Here is a 19,221-nt window from a genome sequence, read left to right on the forward strand (position 1 = left end):
CTTTTTTTTTTTCACAGAACACTAGTAAAATTCCCTCATAGCCTTACTTCAAGCATTTACTACATTGTCTGAACATGAACATATAATCATCCTCAAAATGTCCTGGTTAGATGGAGTTGTGTTCTCCTTATCTGACAGATTTGTCCTAGTTGGAAAGGAAATCTAAAACTTGAGAGCAGTAAAATCCATTTCTAAAGCAGCAGGCTAATGACTTATCTACTGAGTCATCTTTTCTGTGCAAATGAGAGCAAGTGAGAAGAGCAAATTCCAAAGAACTAGATGAATTGAAACTCTGTTGTTCTTGTGCAGTACATTTATTGTGAGATGCCTCTAAGTATTTTGGGTACAGAAGAAAAAGGCATATGTTAATGAATGTGTTGTTCTGCATGTCTGAAAGGACAATCAGTGAAGCAAATATGAGCTGCTAAAAGTATTCCATTTACGCTACGTTTCTATATAAAAAAATAAACTATTGAATGTTACTCTTTAAAACAAAAGAATACTTGAACTGGTTAGCACATGGAGGGAGAATGAAGCTTTACCAAAAGTTTACCAGAACACTTGAGAATTTAGGATGGATTTTTGTCCTGTTCTTGTACTGTTATTTAAAACAAAACCAAATCAAAACAACAAAAAGACCACAATTATTTGAAACTGGTCAAACTTGGAAAGGACATAAAATTGATACTTCCCTTCTAAGAGAAAGTACTATACTGCTGTTTCCAATTTTCATTCATTGGTTGGGTTTGGTGGTTTCCCCCAATGCCAGAGCTACTAATTTTCCAAGTGTTTAATTGTGAGGTTTGTCTTTCAAACTAATAAGCACTCTAACATAAATTGCTTTTTTTCTTGTAAATAAATTATGAGTACATTCTGCTTGTATTCATACATGCTTTCCACTCAGAAAGATCATTTAAGAAGTAATATTACTATATATATGATTCTTTTCATTGGATGGTTATGAAGATGAAAAGGTGGTAAAAGATTATAAAACACTAAAAAGGAGGATTATGTTTATTTTGATTTCATATACTCTGTGTCCTGCACTGATAAATTGTAATATTAGTAAATAACTCTTTCTACTTCAAATCTCTCATAAATGCTCTAGTAATGGCCCCTGTTAAAGGAAAACGAATGTCTTTTGGAGAACTAAATAAACAACAGAAATTAACTTGCCAAAATCAGTAAGACACACATCTCCACTTATTGAACAACAAAGACCCTTTGGAAAAGGACATTTACACTCCCAACAGAAATCTTGCCTTATCTTCTTCTTTGAAACAGTAAGACTACCTTAAAAAAACAAACAAACAAACAAACAAAAAACAAACAAAAAGCAAACCCCAACCCCCCAAAAAACCTACCCAAATAATAAAACAAAAAAACCCCAAACCACAGATTAATACTTCCAGTGTAGGACGAATGCAGGAATTAGAGAATACAAGGCTGATCCAGTGGTAGATACACTTTTCACACAAAGTTTGACTGAAGAGCTGAAGAATCTCTGCTATAGAGACAGGCTGAGAGAGTTGGGGTTGTTCAGCCTGGTGAAGGCTCCAGGGAGAGCTTAGAGTAGCCTTCAATACCTAAAGAGGCTAAAAGAGACTTGTGTCTCCTCCCTAGAGTCTGTACAAGGGCAGGTAGTAACAGGACAAAGGGGGGATGACTTTAAACTGAAAAAGGGTAAGTTTAGATCAGATATTAGAAAGAAATTCTTCACCATGAGTGTGGTGAGGCACTGGTACAGGTTGTCTAGAGAAGTTGTAGGTGTCCAATTCCTGGAAATGCTTAAGGCCAGGTTGCACTGGGCTTTGAGCAACCTGGTCTAGTGGAAGGTGTCACTGCCTGTGGCAGGGAATGCTGAACTAGGTGACCTTTAAAATCCCTTCCAATCCAAACCAATCTACATTGTTATGATTCTATATCCTTCTACGCATATAGGGTTTTTTTCCTCCCTCATAAAAAGATGAGGTTTTTTGTTTTAATAAATAAATACAATACTAAAGAACATACATATACCTGCCTATAGAGTTCTGAGGGCTTTAAAGAACATCATGTTTGTACAGCATGCTGACCCAGTATTAGATCAAGAGAATACAATGATCTCAGAGGTCTACAAATATTCTTTGAGAATATTCAGTGTTCTAAAATGCAGGCCCGTGGTGCAATGAAAATAAATAACTTAGGCTGGTGAGATGACTCTAACCTTAACCATAATAGCTAAATTATTATGTGATTATTACTAATCTAGAAACATATGAATATTTTTTAAAATGAGAAAAAAAGAGCATGTGGAAGATAAAAACAAATCATTATTCACTGAAAAGGAGACAACTTTAGAAAAGAGAGTAAAACAAGAAAGATGAAGAAATATCTCAACACACAGACTATGATGGCATATTTTTCTTCTTAAATCTATGCAGAAGGTTTTCATGGAAAATAGTATAGTTATTATTATCTAAAGGCAAAAGTCTGCAACCATGGGCTTAGGATACTTTTTCCTTCCATTTAAACTTCCACAGTACAGTTCCTACTCTGTCAGAACTCTGCTCTTTTAGTGAACTATAAATGCTGCAACAACATAAACATAAAATAATAATAGCAAAAGAAGTCAGTAAATCCAGTTTAAGAAAATTCTTACTTAGGGATAAAATTATTCTTCTGCCCTTGCAAACAGCTCTCCAATGTATTTTCCTGGCTTTATATTCATATGGTAAAACTTTATTTCAATGTTTCCTTTTCCTATTTATCTCAAAATCTTCCTAAGGCCTCTACCCTACAAGTAGAAGTTAGTTTCAGGTGTTTACAGACCTGTGCCAAGGAGAAGATCTGCTTCATAATCCAAGACAGTACTACACAAGTCCAACAGAAGAGATCCTTATAGTTTCGCCAATACAAACAGTAATTGTATTGTCATATAATCATAGAAAGGTTTGGGCTGGAGGGGATCTCATACATCCTTTTGGCCCTCCTCTGGACTCACTCCAATATGTATCTTATTAGAGGCCTGAGAGCAGGACCTAGCACTCCAGGTGGAGTCTCCCAAGAGCAGAGTAGAGGGGCAGAATCACCTCCCTTGACCTGCTGGCCACACTTCTTTTGGTGCAGCCCAGGGCACAGTTGGCTTTCTGGGCTGCCAGTACACATTATCAGGTCATTTCAAGCTCCTCACCTGTCAATATCCCCAAGTCATTCTTCTCAGGGCTGCTGTCAAATATTATGCATATTCAAGTCTGTAGAATCCCCAGTGAAGGTAATAACCTAATTAAAAATAAGTTAAGCAACTCTTCACATTGCTCACTGAGTCATCCAAGTTCTTTAACAAAATGGATATGTTCTACAAGGCTTTTGTAGTATAAATTAGATATGAAGGACCCTAAATTGTAAAATACAGAATACATGCAATAATAATGCCAAAGCAGTTACAACTGATAGAAGAAATACGAGAGACACTTTGTTGGTAAGGGGGAAGGTCAGGGACTCAGAGGTTTATGGATAGTTATTGCTCTCTTCAAAGGAAATAAGGGCTTGGATTAAGGAAAAAACCCTATTTTTTAAGGGCTTAAACTTGACTATCTTCATTTGAGTTTCACTTTTACTGTTTTCAAGAAATTGTGCAGACATCCTTGAGAAGCTGATAATTGTTTCAGTCAAGTTGTAAGGAAAGAAGACGAGTACAATCCTTAGGCACTCACTGGACATATAGTAGGTGACAACTGGTAATGATCATTCTGTTCACTTGTTCTGTGCAATATGGTGCCCTGAAGGGAAACCCAAAGCAGCACAGTATGGCAGCTAAGAGCCCCAGAAGACCAAATGGTTCTGCCAACACACATTACCCCACTTGCTGTTTATAGCAGAGCTAGTTGGAACAACTATAGACTCAAGAACAAGGGAGTAATCTGTACTCTGTGGGTCAACATCATGACACTAAATCCTGTAGTAATCCACAGTTCTTAGCTATGACCTAGACACCTCCTGGCTAGCTGGTATTAACAGGACAATCCCGTTTTTCACAAGTAGAGTTACCATGCCTCCTATAGTTGAATGGCCAACATAATAGATTCTTTCTAATCAAAGCTAAGTGGGTTTTTTTAGTTGTCTTCTCAGAAAAGTTGAAATTGATATGGACTTTATTTGCTCTTTAATCACATCTTAGAAATCAATGTAAAAATAGTTATTGTGAATGAGTGCAAAGCTATGGAATATATCAGGTAGATATATACTTTCATATATCAGCATAGAGGTATCAGGTAGACTATAAAAGTAAGATAAAAAAGCACTAAACTTGTCCTTTATTCCTTTGCTCCAACTTTGCCTAACCTTTTTAGCCAAAGTTTCCCTATAAAAGTGTTGTTGCTTTCTTTCTTCCAGAACTTGCAAGAACACAGTACTTTAAGCAGGAATACATGATTCTAGGTGACAAGCTGAAAGGACTGATTATCTTTTCTTCAAGAGATCAACAAATAATTATATTAACTAACCCTAATAGAATATGTCTAGTCTATTAGTTAGGGAAGGCTGACTCTCTCTCCCCTACTTTGGTTTTGGTGTGGGCTTTTCTTTTAGATTCTATACACACCCTTCCTATCCCATAGTAAGTAAAATTTACAGCATATGGGGTAAAAAATGTAATTATTGATACTGGCCCACATAACTTCTTTCCAAGAGGAATATTACCTTTTTTTTTTTTTAATTGCCACTAAGAGTTCAGAATAAAGGATCTCCCATTTACTACATCAGACTTCAGAACTATCTTTATGATTACAGAATATATAGCCAAAACTAAATGTCAGTGATATGTATGTAGTTTACGGCATACTGTTTCCTTACGTGTAATGATCCTTAGACACATGCCCAATTTCTGTACCAAATTCACATATACCTTCAGATCCCTATCTGACATTGAAATTTTATACTAAAGTGGTATAAAACTATTGCTAGGTCTATTTTAAAAATAAAGAGATAAAAATTATCAGTTGAAGAAAATTCCAATCTAGTTCTGGAAGCTGGAGAGGAGCTAGTTCTTATAAAAATGTCTGATGAAGGTAACAGCCAATCTTAATTCAAAATTTGACATCTATGTTGTTTATAATGAAATTCCATATATCACATTGAATAGTTGCTAGCTGAAAATACTACTTGATAAAAGTTATGATTGGGAGGGAGGGGTGTATTAATTTATGATTTACACAGTAGAAATAGAGTTGAACTTCATAAAAATCTGAAACTCTAGAAGTGATTTTGATTTAAAAATAAGTGCAAATATTGGTGCAGTAAAATGGTAACTCAACTATATTTAACATGAAGGCACTATTTGAAGTATTGAATCTAACCTATGCTTCTAGCAGGAACAGAATTATCTTTAGTTCCAAGGAAAGTAAATAAGGACCAAAACCATGTTTCATTTTTGAGAGAAACACTTCAAGCTTCTGAATCAAATGGTATTAACCTATTGCAAAGAAATAAATTGAATAAAATATAAACTTTTCCTCAATAATGCTGGCCTGGTGGGACCCCAATTCTTCGTGTGCAACCTTCAGCAGGTTCTTTCTTTCACAATTACAAATGGAGGATTAAAACCCCACCTGCATCCCGCTTCCTTTGTATCCTGTTTGCAGTCTAAATAAACTTTCCAGAGGAGTCTCTACACATCTCATGCTCATCTCAAACAGGGACTAACCCTCATTGCAGCCTGTAGGCATACTCATCATAAATAATGGATAACCAATCAAAGTAGCTCCCTGCCTTTTCATTGCAACCAGTCTTCAGAAGCGAGAGTTGAAAGGCAAACACCTCAACCATGCACAAAGGTTGCTCTGTGTGTGTGTGTGTCTCTGTGTGTGTGCAAAGACGGGAAATAACCTCTTGCACAGCATTTCTGTAAGTAAATACACCCAGGCAGATGCTTTCTCCTCTTGCACTGGCAAACCACTTTCAGTGTATTGGCCTCTTGGAGCCTGAAGGTTGGCGCACGGCTGAGCTAAGAAGTCTTGCCGAAAAGCAGGGTGTGCTCACTTAAGCCTAGCACAGCGCTTCTGCAGCCTCACAACTTATAGCAGCAACTGGAATGATTTTCAGCCCAGAGACTGAAATAAAAAAGTCTTATAAATATTTTCCATTTAAGTACGTGTGCAGACTTTACTACAACATAGGGGAAACCACCCAGTCTGCCCTTTAGCATACCGCCAGCCTTTAGCCCACAGTTGCCAGCATAACGTTTAGGAGAGTAACTTGAAATTGTGTTAGTTATCCACATAGTTCACTCCTTTGAATTTTTTCAGTGGTTTTGGAATAGAAAATAGCCACTTATCCTTCCAGGGACAGTTGATCCGTCTAATCAGATGCTGATTAGCTTAGAATCTGATCCTAATCACTCCTACCTAAACGGTAGAATGTGAAGAAAGCATCAGAAAAAGCCTGCCTATGTGGATCCAGCTCACTTCCTCTAGACTGATGTAGTCTTAGTCACTTTCCGTATTCTCATATCTGGGGACACACTAGCACTAAGTCCTAGTCCTTGTCCTTCAGAAAGTTGTATAAGAAATCAAAAAGTAGAAATGAAATTCCTCCTTTGTATACCAGGGGTGGAGTAATGGGTTTGGAGTCAAAAATTTGAGATCACAACAAGGAGGGCTATAGGTCACAACAGTGTGATTTGCAGGTGTGCCACCAGCAGACTTTGAGCTTTATTTCACTTCCAGAACAGAGATTGGAGCCCAAATTGTCAGGGAATAAATCAGATTTCAAAAAATACTTATGAATTTCAGAACGTGTTATTGTCTGAAATGACTGTTTCCATACCCTGTTAAAGACATGACCTTGCTAAGACCTCAGATAGAACCAGCACAGCTACTGAACTGTCATAAGACATCTAAATTGATTGTCCCTTTCTACTGCTTTAGTTACCCATGGATTTTTATTTTTTTTTTAACAGTCCTCTTAATGAAATGTCAGTGTATTAAAGGATCTGCGTAACAGTCATTGCATTTTGAAACACAAATGACTGGATACAACATCAGTAAAAATATTAGCAGAGCAGCTCCTTATCATACATGGTGTCTCTTTATCCCTCTCCTTGTGTTTCATTCATTTATGACTCTAAGTTCTATTTTTGAAGTTGTAAGTCAGAAACAGACAGCATACCGCACTATATAATTAGGAATGGAAAAGTCCCTGCAGCCCTGAGACTCTTAGAAGAAAATATATTTAGAAACTTGAATATGTTCCTATTCATATAGTTTCAATAGAGGATGTATCAGCATTTCCTTTTTTTTCTTCCCCCCCTTTATTTTTTTCTTAATGGTCTTAAACTCAGATGTAAGACTTCAGACACAAACTTGGCTAAAAATCATTTCTTTTATTGTTTAAAATACTTTGGATCCTTTTTGCATTCTACACTATTTGTGAGAACTTCCTGGACAAAGCTGGGGCAAAGGGCTAAACCTCAGTTAACCCTTTCTGCCGCACTGAACAGACCCTTTTATCCTTTTAGGTAGTATACCTTTATCCCAGGGAGTCTTTGGGAGTGTATATATGCACCTGCTGGCTGAAAATACCCACCAAGCTAATATCTACAATCCAAGAGAATCTGACTCCAAAACCAGTTCATATTACATCAAAACTGCTGCAGTGAAATCCCATGCAGAGACATCCAAACCAGCTCAGTCACTGACAGAGTAGATCTAGAGTGGAAATCCACACAGATCAATATCTTCCCTGTGTACAGGCAATTACCACAGGAAAATAGCCATATTAATGCAGTTCTGCAATGCTGAGCTCATTTAGCACTACCTTGAGCTCCTGCACATCCTGCCATGCAGTGATTGATTTCAAGAGGGGACCATTAATGGCTACCAATCTGAACAGAAATAGAAAGGAGAGCACCCTTTGGTGCAAAAACCTATCCAATAGATTAAAACCTTGGCCCCTGGTAGCAGAATTGCTGCAGGCACACACCGAGGCAGCAAGGCAAGACAGCCATCAAGGAGGCTTGCACTGGAGCTGCCCAGTTGAACCCACTGACCACATCCCTACCAAGGGCCCAGTGGCTCACCCAGAGATTCAGCCTTTGGCCCAATGGAAACACTGCTGCCCCTGTTCCCAGAATTATCATGCTGTAGGGAAGCTCGGAGCTAAAATATGTAGAGTAAGGTGTTTGCTCACCTAAAAGATAAAAGTTGTATGAAGAGATAATCCAAACCAGGGTTCCATCTAGCCTGTGACTTCTTTCCAACAGTGGCCTTTACCAGATTGTAAAGGAAAACATTAGCATAATTTTTACCCAGAATACATTTTCAGCTGACTGACTTTCCTGAGCCAGAAATACTTTTTTTTTTTTTTTTTAATTTAATAGGTAGACTCTTAAATAAATTTAACTGTTATCAAAACTCAAACTCATGTAAAGTTCTAACATTCAGAGTGTTCTCTGTCAAGGAATCTCACAGCTTTGTAACCAATTAATTCAACCTGACGCTTATTAGTTTCATTTGATGTCCTCAAATACCTTTGTTAGGAAAGCAAACTTAGCTCCCTGGTCATTCTGTTTCTCTCCTGTAGTTAGGAAACAGGACATAATCTCCTACATCTCACACCTGATTTTTCATCACAAATGGCCCTGCTAGACAAACTCTTCAGGCCAAAGGCGTACAGCTGAACTACTGGTAACACTAACTTAATTTCAGAGATGGACACACCACCATCCATCTTTCTATATATCTGAATGCCTCTTGGCTGTAACACCTACAGATTTACAACTGAACTCTGAAATAAAATGCAGTTCAGGTCAAAGTTGGTTTTTATTATGCTTTTTCCTTTACAAAAATGACATTGGTTTATGCTGAATAAGTTTTCCAGTCAAGCCAAAAATAAATTTCATTCTAAGAAGCTTCAAATGAAAATAAAATTGAATAAACTAAAAGATCAGATAGTCAGAGAAACAAAAATCAAAACAATCTGCTGTCTTCAATATCATCTCTCAGAAGAAGACTTTCACTGCCTCTGCTTCCATTACTGAACCTGTTGCACTTTGTGTAATGTAATGCTCTTCTTAAATTGCAGTCATACTATCCCATTACAAGAGCATCCTCAATCACGAGACTAGACAGAAATTTTGCCTGTTACTTTGACTCGATGAAACCTTTATATATATTACAGAAATTTACAAGGGCACATAGTCACAGGCCAGAGAATAATGGCTTTAAACTGAAAGACGGTATACTTAGATCAGATATGGAAAGAAATTCTTTACTGTGAGGATAATGAGACACTCCCACAGGTTGTCCAGAGAAGTTCAAGGCCAGGTTGGATGAGGCCCTGAGCAACCTGGGCTAGAAGGTGTCCCTGCCCATGACAGGGAGTTGGAATTAGATGATCTTTAAAGTCCCTTCCAACCCAAACCATTCAATGATTCTATGTGATAATTTCTAACGACAATAGTCACTTTTGCAGGAGCATGTAAGATTGCTGCTGAACAGTTCTCAGGGCACCCATGAAGAGGAGACCCTGGTCCACAGTCTCTATCTGACTTTCAAAACACCGCACTCCCTGCAAGGTTGCTCTGGCCCAAGTAACCTTTACTTATCTTTGAGGAAGTGAAACAACTTTTGAGAGGAAAGAATAAAATACAGTGATTGCATGGCCCCTTCAGTTTAGTGGTCTGATAACTCCTCTGGAAGCTGCCGCCTCATGTTCCCCAGAGAGTGAAGGATGGAGAATGCAGGTTTCCCTTCAGAGGTGAGCTGAAAGCTGATTTTGACACTGCTTTTTTTACTCTTTTCTCTTTGTCATTTAAAAGCAATTTGGACCTAATTTTGTATCAAAATATGTTTGCTTGGCTTTAGTTATTATCCAGAAGTCTTTTTAGACCTGAAATTTGTAGATAGCAAAATTTATGCAGTGATGCAGCCAGCACTCCATTGAGAAATGATCACAAGGGCAAGAGACTTAAAAGATAGGTTATTTAAATTATTACAAGCCAAATAAAGAAACAGTATTATTTAAATATATTGACACATACACTGAAAACTTTTAAAATGTACTACTGCCAAATGCACTAAACATTTGTATTTTAAATCATTGATTACAAAAAAACCCACAAAAACCCCTAACCTGGTAAGGTATTAATCATGACAATTTTTAGCTATAGGAATGAATTTGTTACCAAAATTTTAAAACTAATACCATGCAGTGAACATTCACATAATTTAAGAAACTTCAGCTTCAAATAATAATAATAATTATTATTATAATGTTAATGATAATAATAGCATCATATTATTGATTTCTAAATCAGTATTAGTTTTAAAATTTGGGTAGGTATTGACTTGGTATTACTTAAAATTTACTCAGGAGAACAGAATGAGATATGGTCAATAATATTCAGGAGCTAAAAATGTCAGTAAATTCCAAATCAGTTTCAAATATGACTCTCTATATCCTAACTTTTGAAAACAAAACCAAAAAAATCAAACCAACCAAACAAATAAAACCAAAAAAAAGCCCACAAAAACCCAAGCAAATAAAATTTTGCGCATATCTACTTGAAGGCTGAGGCAACAACACTACAAAGGTGTGCCATTCTTTCTCTGTCTAATTAAAACAGAGAGGTTAAGGATGCTTCACAGACAAACCCAATGCAGCAAGGAGAAGCTAAAGCCCGCTTGGTTTAATGCCTCCCAGAAAAGCCACATCTCCTTGTGCCCACTTTGAGCATGGCAAGTACTTATTAATTAATGGTAGTTCATCTCACAGGGTGTAGCTCTATGGGGTAGAAGGAAGAGCAGCTGACAGACATTTAATCTGCACACAGACTCAAGTATAAACTTCTAGAATAAAAGTCAAGTATAAATACATCTACAACAGGAGGACCTCTTCTTTTATTATTTATTTTCCTTTATAACAAACATCCTGAAAGCAGAATTATATCCTATCACTGTTTAATGTTTTAGAGGTACAGCTGTTCTAAATCATTTATAATGAAATTATTTTCTGTGCCATCAAGCTTTCAGTAATTGCTTGGCCAGAATAACTCAAGGCAAATTAACTCTTTTGCTAGGTAAGCCACACCTGTGGTAATTTTGTACAGAGTTTATGATCTTTCACATCACACATTACTGCTTTTAAAATGTTCCCTGCATAACTCACAACCTCTTTAAACAGAGTCAAGGAACCATGATACACAAACACATATCAAGGTAAAGTTGCCAGACTGGGAATGAACCAGGCACACAAGTATAAAAGACAAACCAAAACAATTCTCCAAACACAGAAGACCATTTTGTACTTAGCAGACCTGATTCTTAGCATCCTGGAAATCAAGGATGACTTTACTAAAAGCGAAAGATTTGCAATAGTGCAGTGCAGACACAGGAGCAAGGTGACTCAGGCTAGCAGCTCCACCAGGTAACACCTGCAGCCACTGCCCAGCTGGCAGCCACTGCCTGAATCCCTCATCAGCCACTGCCCAAACTGCTCAGCCACTGCCCACTTGGCAGCTCTGGCCAGCCCATGGCTGTGTTTAAATGTCTGTGTTCAATGGCAAGTTAATGGCAGCAAGGAGACAGCTAAGGAAGCAGACAGGGAAGAGAGGGAGAGGGAACGTGGAGAGTGAGCAGGATGCTGTGGTCAGCAGTGGCTCCACAAGCCTTCCCTGAAGCAGACTTAAACTTGTGCCAAATTTTCTTTATTAACGTCTTGCAAGATCTATAGGAACTACTATTTCCTTTTTCTCTCCCCCTCTCCCAAAACATTCTCCCATCCCACATTTCTTCTCCCTCTGCATTTCTCATTCAGCTCATTCCTCATCTTTGGTATCTTTGGTTCTTACCACATTTTTCCATTCCTCCGTCCGTTCTCTAACTCCCAAGTTATCTTCAGTCTCTCTGCGTCTCGTCTCCTGCCACTGCCATGAACGATGCTTTCCTTTGGAAAATACTCCCACTAGCAACCAAGTGCTAGAACTCCCAGTGCATCCAGCCTCTGCTCGGCTTGATCCGGGTGGCTCTGGCAGCCTCTAATGGTGGCCAGAATGAAAACTGCTGCTCACAGGACAAGGAGTCATGTCTGCCTGTCAACGGCTGAAGCCCAAGTGGAACAGTGGAAAGGTAAAGGATGAGCAGAAGGAGGTGTAGGTAGCTGTGGAGTGTTGTGAGAGGAAGGTGTTGGGATAAAGCAAAGGGAAAGAAAACAAATATCTGTAAAGCCTGGGATGAATGAGGGCATCAGGAAGCAGCCAAGCTCCTCCCAGCTGCAGGGCTGCTTGGCAGGTACTGGAAAGTGCCCCAGGCCAGGCGCTGTAGGTGTGGTGGAGGGCAGGGGCAGCTCCGGCTTCGCAGCCCTGACTTACCCTCGGAGCCCTCCGGTTCAACTGGACTTGGCGCCATGGGGGGCTTTGAGGCCCAGAGCCCAGGGGAATGGCAGCAGCCTAGGCCAGGCCGTGCGTGTCCAGCCTGGGCATGGCCAAGGCTCTAACTCGGGGCCAAGGTGTGCTTTGCCCGCTGAAGGCACTGAACTACTCAGTTGTTCCTCAGCCCTGGTTAAATTTCTCCCAGCTGACACCAGCACTCTCTGTACCGCGTTCAGGTTTGTGCAGGAAAACCAGTTACAACAGATAACCCAGGAGGCAATTCAAGGTTCAGGATTTTTACAAGTACTTTTCATCTGTGGCTCTCAAAGGGCTTTGCAAATATGAACTCGTTACAGCTTCACAACAACCCCCGTGAGGCAAAGATAATGATCACTGTATCCATTTTACAAATAGGGAAACTTGAGCATAAAAGAAGAAAAGCATTTCCAAAGATCAGGCCCAGCAAGTTGAGCACAAAATGAAGCAGCACTGCCACCCCAGCACTTGCACCAACAAGCAGAAAACCCTCCTTCCTGCTGTGATGTGATTGGGATAGCTATTCCCAACACAGGTATAGCCTAAAAGAGAATGGGGGAGGAGAAACACGTTGTTCAAGTTCAGTAAGAAACTTCACCGGCTTCAGAGCATCAATACCATTAGGCTACATACAATATAGCTGCAACTCAGAGTAGAGTGCAAAGAGGTAGGTAGAAAAAAACCCAAAGTTTGTTTTTTGTTTGTTATGATTCTGAGTAACACACAGGATGGCATGGCATAAGCAGCACACTGAAACAAAGTATTCCTATGTCTTCCAAGCTTGCTATTGAAATTCACATGCTGTGGGGAAATACATTTAGAACCCCTACTATAACAGCTGCACTAAAAATGGAGTAAGGAATGTGACAACAGTGATGAGATACTGTCAGGAAACATAAATTGGCCAAAAGCTGAAACTTCAAAGTGTTTATACAAACCACAGCCAAGAGTTTTGACAGCGTATGAACTCTCACAGTGTACTAGTTGTTTTGCCTGTCAGAAGCAAAACAATGACCAAGTTTTTTCTTAAAAGTTTTAGAATCAGATCTTTGATGGTTAAAAGGAACTTTTTTTTTTTTAATGATAACCTAAGTCAGTTACTTTTTTGCCTAAAATCTTATTTTCAGGTTTTGTGGAAATTGAAATAAATGAAAATTTCAGTAACACCTGTCGAGTACAAGAACAGATGAGAAATATTTTTCCCTTGACTAGCACTGACTTCACAGAGAGCTCGTGATTTCTAACGTATGTAACCACAGACGGCTTCTTACTCCAGATGAATTGTCACTGAGCTATTTAAACTCACAACTGCAGTATCAGTGCAGACATGTTGATGAAATAATCACTTGTATTTGGCTGCATGGTGCTGTTCTGCTGCTGCAGCACACTGGTGTGACTGTAGTTTCAGGTAGAATGGATAATAAAGGAACTCTTGGGAGAGAGACCTCTTAACCAGTTCAGTACCATTGCATGGAATCTCTAGTGCAATGAGTATTACATAACCTAAAGTCCTAGTATCGTACTACTTTGCTTAAGTGTTATTCAGAAGCTGTAGAATTCAATTAGTGAAAAGCAGCTCAGAAACATACGGGGGAAGAAACTGATCCTTTGTGTTACAAAAGGAAACTTCTATAAAAATGTCCATCACTGATGTCTATAAAGAGGTCCTGAAAATTCATCAGTTTCAAATACTACAAGCCAGAGAAGTACCTTTTTCACTCATTAAATTCTATTCTCTTTACCTGACAATTTAGCTGTTAAAACATAATTTCCTTTTCTTTTTGCATCACATATAAGAATTGCTACAGCCTACCAAATTATTTTCAAAATAGGAAAAGCATAATATAAATAATGATAAATAATAAAGTATAATCAAATTCAGAGACACACTGGGGATCCACAATACTGAACAAGCAATGCAAACTGAAGAGAAAAGAAGGATTGGGCCAAAGAAAAGTGATATAGTGCAGGCAATGGAGAACAAAATTACATGATCACATATTCCATTGATGAAAAGATATATAAGTTGTTAATTTAAAACATGAGCTATAGTAAGACATGTTCAACTTTGAAAATAATATAGGAAAATCAGATTTTGATTTTGTGACCTGCCTTTTTTCATGTAGATCCTCTGTGGTAATTCTTTTTTTTTAATTCCATGGTAGCTCAAGAAATGATACAGATACACAGACAAACAGAGTTAATAAGATCAAACTTCCTAACACAAACCAGGACAGAGTGAGCAGTCAATAAATCATGATTTAATTTATGACTGTCTGCAAAGCAAGCATGTTTTGCCAAATAGGGTGAATGCCTCTTTATTAACTTACTGCTAAATTATGTGCTGAACTAACAGCATTGTCAGAGGCCTGTAAACAGTGCAGATATGAATCAGTGTTTTGTGGTAGCACCGTAATTATAATAACATCCTGAACAAGCTGTATGCCATTGCAAGGCACATAGACCTGATACTGATAGGCTTAAAACAAGATCAAAAGTTAACAAATAGGGACTTAGGTGGTGAATCACAAAGCAGACACACTTCTATTTTGAGATATAACTATGGTGAAATAAAGCCAGTTCCCAAGCTGGATTAGGGACACATGACTTGTTTGTAAAGAACATGATCTCTCCTGGGAATAGCTCTTCACATTAATCTGAAAAAGCCCAATATCATCACTCTCAATTCACTTTTTAGTAAGCAATCTAGAGATACAAATGGACACCAATGGGCAACAACTGTGTGCCTCCTGCTGCTGGAGGGATCTAGACTTCAGGCTTTTCATCAGAGGCAAAGCTCAGCCCATGGGGAAACGACTAAAGAGGGTCCTTTATCCAGCCAGCTCTCAGGTGAGGACTCAGTTCTGCTTCCTCTCCTCCATTTCTTCTGACCTTTCTCAGGTAAACTACACGCAATACCAGTGTTTCTTAATTCCAGTTTTCAAGCTTTCAATCAATGGCATGAAGTTGTAATTTTTCCTCTCTATTTCATTTTAGTGAAACACAGACATATTTTTAAAATTCTGATCAGAATGCAGTCTTTAAATTACTTTTTTCTTTTTTCTTTTTTTTTTTTAAATTCAGAAATATCCATGAGAAAGGGTCTTCAGAGTTCCTCTCTTGCTACTTATACATCTCCTGCTACATAGCTAAATTTATAATCATTTGACATATCATAGTGGGTTAGTTGACAAATGAAGGGAACACAAATCTGATTTGTTTAAAGCCTTTCCTGGTAGGCATTTGACTGAAGCCTGTAAGGCACAGAAATATGAGAGAAGGAATCACTATTCTATTCCAAGCTTTCTCCTTGATTTACTAGATGACTGAGGGTAAGTTATTTGGATTCTTGTCTCCTGCCATTAGCATGTGTATAATATTCCTTTCCTCACATCAAATCACTTTGAGAGCTGGGAGATGGAAAGGGGTGGGGGTGAATCCAATGGGAGAAACTGATATAGTGGTGGCAGAACAACATAGCATGCTTAAAAAATGCTGCAGTTTCACAATCCTAAACCTCCTGACAATCAGTAATTAAGATAATATCAAGAAAGATACATAAACTAAGGAAAGATGAACACTGCACAGCCTTAATACTTTTTAACCTATGATATTCAGTTAGCTGGGGATACCAGTGCTGTTTCTAGTTGGTCTGTCAAAGGTAGCTCTCCACCAATGTACTTTGCTCAACCTGTTTAAGTTCTCCTTAAAAATGTCCACAATCCTAAGGGGAAAAATTGATAGGTTCACAAATGTAAAAAGACTGGAAACCAATTTCTGAGAAGAAAGAGTGAATGAAACAGCTACAGGTCTGGGCACCTAACCAGGGCAATATGCCTCCTCCAGGCACAACCACTTTCTTCTCTTTGACTCACTCCTCACATTGACCTTCTTTCCTCTTCATTACAAGTAAGGCTTAAATACCAAAATAATCTTTGGTACCAACATTAATCCTTGAAACTCAAGCTAAAGACTATCCAAATCTATCTCACAGTCCTGCAAATAAACTCATTCATATTCAGTCACATATGCAATAACAGACTTTTGTATCACAGGTTCAATAAGATTCCTGTGACCAAGAGATTGGTATATAACATAGGGTTTGAATCCTTGTTCTATCCAAGACTCTTTTATTTGCTTTTTTTCAGGTCCCAAGATTGTTTAAAATTCACATTTTCATACTTGTCTTCACAAGAAAGAATAGTGTATTTTTGACAGCAATAGATAAGGAACTCATATGACCCTCTCATTCCTGTAGACAGAGTTTTGAGAAAAATATCTCTAAGATCAGAATTGGACTCTGTGAAGCTATAATCAACAGAAATGATTCTTGACTAAAAACAGCTTTGGTTTATGGTTGCTGAAAATGAAATCATATTTTGGGAGCCTGTGCTCTTTTAAACTTGATCATAATTGAAACCTTTGCATTATTCTTTTCGGTTTTTTCCCCCTCCAATCAAGTTATACAACTACACTGTGCTTCTAATTCCATAAGCTGATCACTCTTGTTTTCACAGAGTATGATGAATGGTTTACACGTGTGTTGCCTTTTGAAAGCCAGAATTTCAGTTATGATCAATGTGTCAATAGAAGTAACTACTGTATATTGTATCAAAGTTCTTTGCTTTATGTAGGCATCTTTTTATCTGACACAAACTCAAATGAAACAAAAGAAGGCACTGAGCTATAATTACTGGAATCTTCTCTCTTACACAGAGGAAAAGAAATCTAAATTCAGAACTTCTTTATTAAATAGTATGTTTGCCCATGGACAACTGACATTTATGAGATAAAAGCAGAAGTTTTTATGCATCAAAAGTCTCAAAAGATCAAACTGTTAAGAGAAATTCTCCTTCAACTCAGTGGGAATGGTTACTACTTTCAGAGGTTTTATATTCTTTGTCTACTGTTGACTTGAAACTCAAAGCTTCAGAAAAACATGGTATGCACCATTCAGAAAAAAAAAAAATTAATTTAGCTCCAAAGTTATTATATTCACATTTAGATAAATAATTAAATCTAAAATAATTTTTATATTCCATGAAATTATTTGCTGTATATTATTTATTATATATGAAAATATTTGTTATATATTATAAGGACTTTATAAAAGATTCCACAGCTTGCCTTATTTTGCAAGATGAAGAGTTAGTGTACTTGTATAAAATGCCTTCTAAAATCTGAGTTGTGCAGTGTGGTGGTTCTTACACTAGTTCTAGAAGTCAGTGCTTTTAAGGGAGAGTAGCATGCAAACATATTAGTTATTACTTCCTTGAGGAGAGCACTGGAGGTGGTGCTGATCTCTTCTCTCTGGTGACCAGCAACAGGACATGAGGAAAATGAATGAAGTTGCTTGGGGGGAAGTTCAGATTGGACATGAATAAAAGATTCTCCACACAGAGTGAGGTCAGTCACTTGAACAGGTTCGCCAATGGAGTGGCTATGGCACCACACCTATCAGAGCTCAAGGAGCACCTGAATGATGCTCTTAGTCACATGGTTTAGTTCTAGGTAGCCCTGAGAGGAGCAGGGAGTTGGACTCAATTATTCTTACGGGTCCCTTTCAACTTGAGATATTCTGTGATTCTGTGCTGCTATGACTATTATTTGAAGATTCAGGAAATCTTTCAAAAACAGGAATGCTTTATTAAAATGAATGTAGTCTTAAGTGGCTGATAACTATTGGTTTTTTTTAAGCAGAGAAATGGGTCACAAAGTGATACAAACCCACACTATGCATTGTACCTACTGTCAATAAAAGTACTATCCTCCACTAAAGGGAAAACCCAGGAACTTAATCACCTGTGTTTGTCTCACACTCAGATTTTATATACAAGAATAATCTGCAGAATCAGAGAACAATTCAGGTTGGAAGGGACCTTTGGAGGTCATCTAGTCCAATCTCCTGCTCAAAGCAGGACCAATCTGAAAGTTCAATCATATTGCTCAGGAGCTTGTTCATATGAATTTTGAGTCTCTCTGAGGACAGAGATCTCAGAATCTCACAGAATCACCAGTTACAGTGCCCTTCTATCCTCATGGAAAAGATCTTTTTTATCCTCAGACCAAATTGGAATTTTCCTTTTTGCAACATGTGACTGCTGCCTCCAGTTTTTTCTCTGTGTATTTCTGCTGATCTTCATGTTGGCCTTCAGTACTGCCAGGGACACTGCTGACTCAGGCCAAATCACAGAATGAAAGTATCATTTAGGTTGGAAAGCACCTCTTGAGATCCCCTTGTCAAACTCTCTCTGCTGAAGCAAGTTTAGCTAGAACATGTTGCCAGGAACATATCTAATCAGGTTTTAAATATCACAGAATCACAAAATATGATGAATTGGAAGGTACCCAAAAGAACCATCAAACCCAACTCCTAACCCTGCACAGGACCACTCTCAAGAGTCACACTAGGTGCCTGAGTGTATCCAAATGCTTCTTGAACTCTGCCAGGTTTGATGCTGTGACCACTTCCTGGGGGGCCTGTTCCAGTACCCCCTGGGTGAAGAACCTTTTCCTAATATTCAACCTAAACCTCCCCTGACACAGCTTCAGGCCATTCCCGTCCTGTCACTGGTCACCACAGAGAAGAGATCAGTGCCTGACTCTCCTCTTCCCCTCATGAGGAAGGTGTAGCCTGCAATGAGGTCTCCCCTCAGTCTTCTCTTCTCCAGGCTGAACAGATCAAGTGACGTCAGCTGCTCCTCACACAGCTTCCCCTCAAGGCCCTTCACCATCTTCGTTGCTCTCCTTTGGACACTCTCTAACAGTTTAATATCTTTCCTATATTGTGGTGCCCAAAAGTGCACACAATGTTCAAGGTGAGGCCTCACCAGCACAGG

At 38.4% G+C, this 19,221-nt stretch overlaps 1 protein-coding gene across 17 annotated transcripts in view; it reads right to left on the reverse strand.

Annotated features, from left to right (window-relative positions):
* The window catches only part of DLG2 (discs large MAGUK scaffold protein 2), a 999,036-nt gene that overhangs the window by 314,395 nt on the left and 665,420 nt on the right, over positions 1–19,221 (reverse strand). The window lies entirely within an intron of this gene.

The sequence above is a fragment of the Corapipo altera genome, unplaced genomic scaffold (assembly GCF_003945725.1).
Source record: "Corapipo altera isolate COAL_440 unplaced genomic scaffold, ASM394572v1 0, whole genome shotgun sequence".
Classification (NCBI taxonomy): Eukaryota; Metazoa; Chordata; class Aves; order Passeriformes; family Pipridae; genus Corapipo; species Corapipo altera.